Source organism: Sardina pilchardus, chromosome 16 (assembly GCF_963854185.1).
Source record: "Sardina pilchardus chromosome 16, fSarPil1.1, whole genome shotgun sequence".
NCBI classification, from domain to species: Eukaryota; Metazoa; Chordata; class Actinopteri; order Clupeiformes; family Clupeidae; genus Sardina; species Sardina pilchardus.
In genome coordinates, this window is record NC_085009.1 from 3,873,773 (window position 1) to 3,883,433 (window position 9,661).

The window sequence follows — 9,661 nt, forward strand, 5'->3', positions numbered from 1 at the left end:
GATGCTATTTCACCATTAACTAGGTAGCCTAAGCGTGGTTACACACAATTGTCATCTTAATGCAGAATTTTGTAGCCTAAACGCATTTCACGTTCATCACTCAGTTTTGGTAGGCTACAGGCCTATGCCTTGAGTGGTCGCTGCCCCTTTAAATGCGTGGGACTTTAAATTACGTTTTAACTCCATGCTGATTTTGTTGATGAACAGCACCGTCTTTGATTCAGTTTTTCTACCGTTTAAGTAAACGACACACGCGCACTTGTGTGGTTGGTAAGGAATTGTTTTCAATAGTTTTCTTGCAATTCCCACACAACATTAGATAGCCTACTAAGCCAAGGCATTAAAAATGTGTCTATGATTAGAACTTCGTTGCTGATCGGTGGAATAACGTTATTATTGTAGGCTATATGACAGCGCCAGCATCAGCTGGACAGAAGCTTAGGCTACACACTAATCAAATCTGCAGTTGCCTGTTAACATTTTCATCTGAATTAGATCTACATGCGGAGGTGAGATAGTAGCCTAGTGCAAAGTTGAACTGAGAGAGTTGCCAATCTAACGGACTGAACGTAGCCTATATTTCTTAGCTTATATTAGCGATAACGATAGGCTATACATCTACCGCTCCTTTGCTACATGATCAAATATGATCAGATGAGTGACAGAAGCACCGGATATGACCAACAGGCCCACGCGAGAAACGCTGGTCCTCTGGTATGATAATCAGACCATGCAACCTGATGCGCCCCTGAAGTGAGACGCAGGAAACAGAAATACTGCAAAATAATAACACGACTAAACGACACAAAATAATGTTATAACATTCATGTCCTTCTGGTCTTCGAAAATGAAGAAAGATGTTAGCATGGTTTTTATTTTGTAAACCACATTTAGTCTCGTTTTTATTCGTCAACGATAATGCCTTATAAATTTAATTATAGTCATCGTCACATTGCCAGCATTTACGTTGCGTCTCGTCTCGTTATAGTCACGTGAAAAAAGTTCGTTGACGACGATATTTAGTCATAATTTTCGTTGACGAAAGCAACACTAGCTGTAAGGCAGCTGATTCTCTAGAGCCGTTGCTCGGTCATTCATTGTAAAGAGAACAAGGCGTTTTCTCCAGTGTGTGAGTTTTAGAATGCAAATACATCAAAGCCCTTCCCTAGCCGACCACGGGAGTCTACACTCTGCTTAGTAGGCTTCCTAGCTGACCGAGCAGCAAGCACCTACATCAGCGCGTAGGCTACTGCTCCTTTCCCATACTCGTGCGGCTCACCACTTCTTGATGTTATCTGGCTACAGCTGTTAGGCTACAGCTATCTCATTGCTCATTTGCACTTGATATATTACTAAATTTGGTAGATAAGTACTCATGCTGTGATTCTAATTTTATTTCTGCACTTTCAGTCTCTTCAGTTGACCATTGGAGCACCAGTGCTGCAGCACATGTCTTTAAATTGTGGTTCTAATTTTATTTCTGCACTTTCAGTCTCTTCAGTCGACCATTGGAGCACCAGTGCTGCAGCACATGTCTTTATATTGTGGTTCTAATTTGATTTTTCTGCGCTTATCTACGATGTACTCAAATGCTGTGGTTCTAATGTTATTTTATGCACTTCCTAGTTGACCAACGGAGCATCAGCGATGCAGCACAGGTTCTCATATTTTTAAAGAGTCACTGCACCCTAAAATATGTTTGAGCTGTTGATTGATTGAAAATACTCACAAGTGGTTAACTGTACTATTACCAGGGTTAATATTGACAAAAATCGTGCTTCTTGACAAAAGTAACATTTCGTCTGATTTTGTATTGGAGATATTGCTCTCTGCACATACTACAGGTTGAAACATGCCATGGCATGTTGGTCCAAAATGCTATTGGAATGCTGACGAAGTCCTGTACTTCTCGTCCAACACTACGTCACCGGGTCGTTACAAATTAGGTATGAAACGCCCCAACACCTGCTCCCCTGATTAGCCTACCTGTGATAAGCCATGTCTGCAGCACTCATTCCCAGATTGACACGAAATCACCATGGTTGATTGTTTGCAGCAGTGCTGCACTCCCTCTCCATTTCAGAATGTCTCGCCCATTTTGAAAGCCTTTTTCAGAAATGTGAAGTGGGTGGAGTTATGGGGTGAAGTGACTCTTTAATTCCAGTCATCTGTCTTTTGACCTTGCCCCTCCAGCATAGGTGCCATGCTGGGCCACCTCCTTCCCTAGCATAGCGACCGCGTCGCTACATCTCTCTCCCCCATCATCTTCCACCGCCAGCGTGGCAGCAAATTGAAGTTCTTCCCTAGCTGACCAAGAGAACATATACCATACACCAGCGTTATCTGCTCCATTCCATCCTAGCTGATCAAGAGAGCATACACCAGCTCTGCTCCATTCCATCCTAGCTGATCAAGAGAGCATACACCAGCATGTAGCTCTGCTCCATTCCATCCTAGCTGACCAAGAGAGCATACACCAGCGTGTAGCTCTGCTCCATTCCATCCTAGCTGACCAAGAGAGCATTATACACCAGCGTGTAGCTCTGCGCCGTTCTTTGGAATTCACCATTCATGCTGCTCACCGTTTCTCTTAGCTATTATAGTTGGCTACAGTTTTTATTCTTTCCTTGCACTTGACATTACTATATTGATGCATATTGATATCTCCGGTTTACTAAAACACTGCTGTTCTAGTTTTATTTTGCCCTTTCTAGCTGATCCGTGGAGCAACAGAGACGCAGCACAGGTCTACATATTTTATTTCTTGTCATGTCTTTAACCTCTTCCCTCCAGCATAGGTGTCCTACTGACCCAGAGTGATGAGCCACCTCCTTCCCTGGCCGTAGCGACCGCGTCGCTACATCTTTCCTCTGCCTATCACCGAACCGCGTTCGTGCCTACACCCCTTTCCCCTAAGGACCGCGTCCTGGGTTACTCCTTCACCTCCTTCCCTGGAGCTGTGCCATCACTCTTGGGGTCACCAAATCATTCTAACAATGTTCCTTCCTTTCATTCCCAGGTCAATCTATGGACGTTACTGAATCTTCAGGTTCTCTTTCTGCTCCTTACCAAACCCTCTTGCTTCATCTTCTAGGTGCCTCAGTTGCTTGCATCCCCGGGGTGCATGCACGTATCTGTGCAGTGACTCGATCCCTGCAGAGCATTTTGGCTGAGAATAGACTCTGCCAAGCTTGGTTTCTCTTAACAATCACACAGTTCAGCTACGACATGGCTTTATGCTCTTCACTTGTACCGCTCACTTCATTGCCCAACCCACTCCTGCTGAGATGCTCTCATTCTCTAAATTTTGATCTGGTCATTCAAGTCTTCTAGTGTTCCAAGCACAACTCCAACATCTACCAATGCTATTGAAATTGGCACAGACTGTTACATCTTTAGGTTATATTGCAGCAGAAAGCCTAGATAACAAACTCCTTTTGTCCAAATTTGGCCGAAACTGACAATACCAAATGTATAGATACTGTAGATCAATACTTTATTGATTCCCAAAGGGGAAAATTCAAGTCTATAGCCAGAATGTTCGCTCTCTGGGCAGCTCTGCCAGGGTTCTTAGATACCTTTCTTATAGATTCCCAGCGAGGGTCTTTTCAACTTGCTTGCATTCTTTGGGACGCTTTTGGTTCCTTCTCGACTTCTGCCAGTGCAGTAAGTTCCTGCATGATCCCTGCTAAGCACTACATGTAATGACCCTGAGCTCCGCTATGGTAAGCAGTACCGCTCGTACTGACCCTGAGCTCCGCAATGGTAAGCAGTACCGCTCGTAGTGACCCTGAGCTCAGTAACTGCATGCTGTACTCTCCTGCACTGACTCCAAGCTCTGCAACTGCAAGCTGTACTATCCTGCACTGACTCCAAGCTCTGCAACTGCAAGCTGTATTCCCATGCACTGACCTGTGTTGCCCTGTAATGACCCGAGCTCTGCAACTGCGAGTTTGTTGCCCTGCATGTCAAAGTTAACCTTGAGGTCTTAAGCTAACTACATCGCACTATGCTGCTCCTCTGCTTCGGCGGACCCTCTCTTCACAACAGCCAACATTGCCTGCCAGATCTAGCTTTCAATTTTTATTTTTTTTTTTGGCCGGTGGTCCTCTGAGTTAAACACTTATATCAGATCGAACCTTTTCACTTCAAATCTCAATCTCAATGACAAGGTGGCAGGGTCCTGGTCAGGGGTCCCCACATTACTGGCTTTGTTGGGGTGCTCACAGAGATCACACCAAAAGCTGCCGGCGCAGTCTGGTTGGCGTGATACAGCGGTGCACTTCAGGACCCCGGCCTGCGACCTTGCCCAATTTGCTATCTCCGCGTAATTATAATCATAATGTTTCTGCTACTTAAATTGCAATAGTCTCCTAGCTCAGGTCTAGTCTGGTCCCCTTATTCGTGCTGCATTTATCCGTCGTCTGGCATCTTGCCTGGCCTCCGCAGCAGGTCAGCCACGATATCATGTTAAGCTTCACGGGTGCCCGCGGTCGTCACTCCGGGCTGACGTCTGCCAGCGCAGTTATCGCCCGGCGCGATCCCATGATGCACTTCACGACCACGAGCGGTAATGCCAGCACAGAGCCACCGTGCTCACGAGAAGCTCGTCAGGACCCTGACTAGTGACCTACACCAAGCACTCCCACATTTATTTATCTGGCAAATTTTCGGATAGTGAACTTTTGAAACTCTGATATTTCAGGAGGTAAAAGGCCCGCTAAAAACCAAACCAGATTCTATTCAAATATACACACCTATGGGTCCTGAAAAATGTATGGTTCATTTATCAATTGTTATTTTGGTGTATTAAAAGGCGTCGTTGTTTTAGAATTTCCAAAACAAAAGGAGTGGTAGCCTAATTGGTGCTTTTACGATAACGTATAAAATCATCTGCCTATGGGGATTTATGGAACTATTACCTATAACCCTTTGGAGGGGAATAAAGAATGTTAAACTAGTTAAGTAACCTGCTTGGGGAAGTTGATCAGTGTTGCCAGATTGGGTTGACTGATTTCCGCCAAATCACCTCGCCGTTTTCAAAAAAAAAAAAAAAAAAACGCCTAATGACGTTTTTCTCATAGAGAACCATTGAACTCATAATGTTATTTGCCCGCCTAAAGCTTATTTTCCCCTGCCGAACAATGTAAAAAGAAGCCCAATTGCAGGACAGCAACTCCTCCAACTGGCCAGCACTCAGTAACAGTGGAACCTTTTGCTGTTCAGCGCCAGTTCTTGAACTATGTCCCTGCTGTTTGCGAGCCTGATTTATTGGATGGACCCAGAGCCGAGTCCAAGTCTGCTGGAGAAGTGAGACCAGCCACCTTCCTTCTAAATGCTTGTCTCCTGTAAAAGGGTCCTGTTTAACAACAACAAAAAACAGTTTATATATTTGGAGTAAAGGAGTTAAAGGTAGGGTAGGAGATTCTGGAAAACGATTCCAGCAAAGCTGCATTTTGAAAATACACAGGTCAAAAGTCCCAACCCCTTTCGAACGTGCAATGCTTATTCACGAGCGGGTTTATTTAAATAAACCAAAATACAAGTAAACACAACAAATGTGGCTGTAAACACAACTAGGTAAATGACTAAACCCAAAATTAAGTAGGGGAAAACAGTGGCCAAGCTAACATGTGGTCAACTGCTGCTGTGATCTAGAAGGAAGATAAATGGAATGAACCTTTTGCACAATATGGCACACCTTCTAGGACACATACATACACATATTTTAAATGACTGGAAAACCACACATTAACCCATAAAACTACATATACTTTTCCTGCCATGGGACCTGGCCTGCAGGGGACAAGAAGTAAACATTTAAATTGTTTCTGATCTCTTTTGCGGCCACTGAGCTGTTGCGGGTCTGTCCCGGCTGAAAGGGCCTAGGCCATCCATCCCTTCTCCAGGTACCCTCCACAATGTTGTGCCCTCCATCTTCCCAGTCAGCCAGTGCAGGGGGCAGATATGCCTCAGATCGCGTTTTGTGCAGGTAGTTGTGAAGGTGTGGCATTACCAGTAGGGGGTAGCAGACTACGCCACCCTGGGAATTGCACCCAGGGAGATATCAACCAATAAATACACAATTAGAATTTAGCACACAAGTTCGTTGACTAAGACACCAGAGGCAGAGTTCCAATAATAGGTTGTCTTTATTACAAGGATAAAAATGTCAAACATACAAGACAACAAACAAGACAAGTTTCAATCATACCATGGGAGAGGAGCGTAGACAAGTTTATCAGGGCTGAGGCTTACCAGCAGGGGGCGAATTGCCAGGAGATGGATCCCAAAAACACCAGCCAGGCACTCGTGCTTGCACATACACACCTCAAAAAAACAAGATATAGCACAATAGCAAAAATAAGTAGAAATCCCATTCAAGGGGCACACGTGAACCACACGCACAAAGGAAAAGGGGACACCTCCCCCTAGAGGATGTAACTGCCTCCCTGCCTGGAGCACTCAGCACCTAAGAACAGAGAAGAGGTGAAAACCAGACAACCATACACGCACAGCCAACACATGCACAACCAACACATGCACAACCACATGCACCACGAACTCATGCACAACAAACACATGCACAACAAACACATGCACAACAAACACATGTACCACAAACACATGTACCACGAACACATGCACAACAAACACATGCACAACAGACACATGCACGACCCACACGCAGACACAATACCAGAAGGATAGATGTATTGGGCGGCTAAGCGGACCACTGATGATCCGCAGCAAATTCAAGATGGCCTCCCACCAGTGCTAGTATCCAACGCACAGCATGCAGCAAATCAAAAGAAACAAAAAGAAAGAAAACCAAAATATAAGGACAAAGGGTGGCCTGCAATGGGATCACTAGCGATCTACAGCAGTTACAGAAGGCCTCCCACCAGTGTCAAAAACATAAATCAAAAGAGAACAAGACAATGACCAACATACAAGTAGAGAAAATAAAGAACAAAGAAAACCAACAGACAGACATAAATCAGGCTTCAATGGTTACATACGTGATGGCCTACTGGCTATCCACAGCTATGACGGGCCTCCTGCCAGGGGTTTAACATGTAGGTAATACAAGGCTAAGGCAAAACATTAAGCCAGATTCCTGAAGCTACCCACGTTTTCCCCAGGGCACAAATACACTCGCGCACACACACGTACACATAAATCCACTCACAGACATGCGTTCGTAATGACACCGACAAGTTACAACACACACGGACAAGACAACATTTGTATCGAACTGTGGTTGCCGACGTCTTCGCCGTTATCTTCAGAGTAGTGGCCCGGTCAGGGCAGATATCGCCTCGGTGTAAGCAACGAATATGGCAAAAACAGCAGGAGACACAGATACGACCCGAAGTACCTAAAAAGGCATACAGGACACCTCATTATTGCTAAACACAATGCTAAAAACAAGGGCAATAGGAATCCATGCAAGGAATACATACCAGGAAGTTGACAGCTTCCCACTTAGTCAGCGGCGAGCTCACGAAGCTCCGCTGAATGTTTGCCTCTACAATCCACGGACATTGACAACCAGCACCAAAACCACTAACCCAGACCGAACACCGCCAAGCAACAGATGAAAGCGCTGCAAAGCCACCACAGCAAGTAACAAAGCATCAGTCACTATACTACAAACAATTTAACCATAGTCCGAGCATACAGAGGAAGAGTGTACATACCGGTAGAAAGTCGACTGGAGGGGCAAAACAGGAAGTCACATGGAGACCAATCACGGCGTCTGCCAACATAAGGCTACTCCAGACTAAATAGAACGGCAACGCACACCATTGGCTGTGACCGCCCTAATCATTAGGAAGGGCTCAGGCCGTGCGTCTCATCACAATCTACCCCCACCTTTTCAGTCGGCGTCCCGACGATAGGCAGGCTAGCAGCTACATCCGAACCCTCAGGCCGAAGAGCAGCACTGACTAAACTTGAATCCGGGCCGCTAGGACATATCCGCTGCCGGCTTGCTGCCTGGGGTAAATGGTGGAGGTTTGAATGCTGGCCTGCTTTGGCTCTCTCTGTCCGGCGTGGACAGGAAGTGGCTGGGACCACTGGGGATGGCACTGACACACTGGTCTCTGCTTGATCTAAATTATCCACTGCCAGGACAATTGGTGTACCCCCAGTATGGGCATCCCTGCTAGTACTAGGCTGACCATCTAGAGTAGGGGAGGGACCTACTGGGATACAGGTGTCTAACGTAGTGGGGCTCTGTCCAGCAGGTGATGTTAGTGGTTCCTCTGCTGGGGGATCAGTATGCTCAGCCTGGGGGGGTAGGCTGGCGGAGGTAACGGGTGTCTCCACTGGATGCAGCATCAGTGCCGGGGGCAATAATGCCAAGTCGCTATCAAAGTCTTCCTCCCTCGCCACAACAGTCTCCTCAACCGGTGGACTAATGTGAGGAGGACCAACTGGTGCATTGCTTCCCACACGGGCTTTAAGGAGACCTCGATGTACCTGTCGCACTTTGCTCCGATCAGTCACAGGGGCAATGGTGTATACAGCCCCGTTGGCTGGGGGGGCTCTGATAACCTCATACACCACCGGGCTCCAAAGGTCCTGAATCTTATGGCAGCCTCTCATGCTGTGGTTACGGAGGTAAACCAACTGACCTATTACCAGCGCTAGGTCTTTAACCTGGCGATCATGGGCTTCTTTACGTTTACCAGCTGCGGCCTGAAGCCGGCCTTCAGCTCCCTGAAAGGCAACTTGTAACCTGGCTTGGTGTTCCTCAATCCAATCATGCACTGTCCCTGCCACCGGGTCTGGTACTGTTCCTAGCAAGAAGTCAAGCGGCAGGCGGGGTTCTTGGCCAAACAACAGAAAGTAAGGGGATTCACCAGTTACTGCATGCGGAGTAGTGTTATAGCAAAACAGTAGTTGTGGGAGGCAAGCAACCCAATCTCTTTTTCGAGACGCGGGCAAGGTACGAAGGAGATTATGTAGGGTGCGATTAAAGCGTTCGCACTGGCCATTGCCAGCCGGGTGGTAGGGCGTGGTGCGTGATTTCTCAACCCCATAAAGCTGGCAAAGTTGTTGGATGAGCGTTGCCTCAAAACAACGACCTTGGTCGGAATGAATGCGAGCGGGGACACCAAACTTATAAAACCACTCGTTGACCAGTACCTTGGCCACAGTAGGGGCACGCTGGTCCTGGGTGGGGATGGCCAGAGAATATTTGCTAAACACATCCGTTAAAACTAAAACGTTTTCCACTCCCAACCGAGAAGGTTCTAGTGACGTAAAATCTATGGCCAGCACTTCATTAGGCCGTGAGGCCAACAGATGCCCCATGAAGCTACGTGCTGGGGGTTTAGTGTCTTTGGCTATTTGGCATCGCTCGCATTCAAGGCACCAACGAGCCACATCCGATGACATGCTAGGCCAGTAGCACCGTCTACGCGCCAACTCCAGGGTACGCTCAGTCCCCTGGTGGCCATGCTCCTGATGGAGCTGAGTCAAAACATCAGACTTCATACTAGCCGGGAGTAATAGTTGGAAATATTCCTCTGCTCCGTCTGGACGAAACACCCTACGGTACATAACCTCTTCCCTTTCCACTAGCCGATCCCACTGACGCAACAGGGCTAATCCCGACTTAGACATACCCTGTCGCTCAAAGGGCCCAGGT

At 46.9% G+C, this 9,661-nt stretch overlaps 1 long non-coding RNA gene across 1 annotated transcript; it reads right to left on the reverse strand.

The window, feature by feature from the left end:
- Positions 1–6,716: 6,716 nt before the first annotated feature.
- Positions 6,717–7,880, reverse strand: LOC134060023 (uncharacterized). The gene is made up of 3 exons (XR_009935119.1): positions 7,704–7,880; positions 7,467–7,609; positions 6,717–7,381 (listed from the first exon to the last, which is right to left on the reverse strand). It is a non-coding gene; the product is annotated as an uncharacterized LOC134060023 (long non-coding RNA).
- Positions 7,881–9,661: the final 1,781 nt, after the last annotated feature.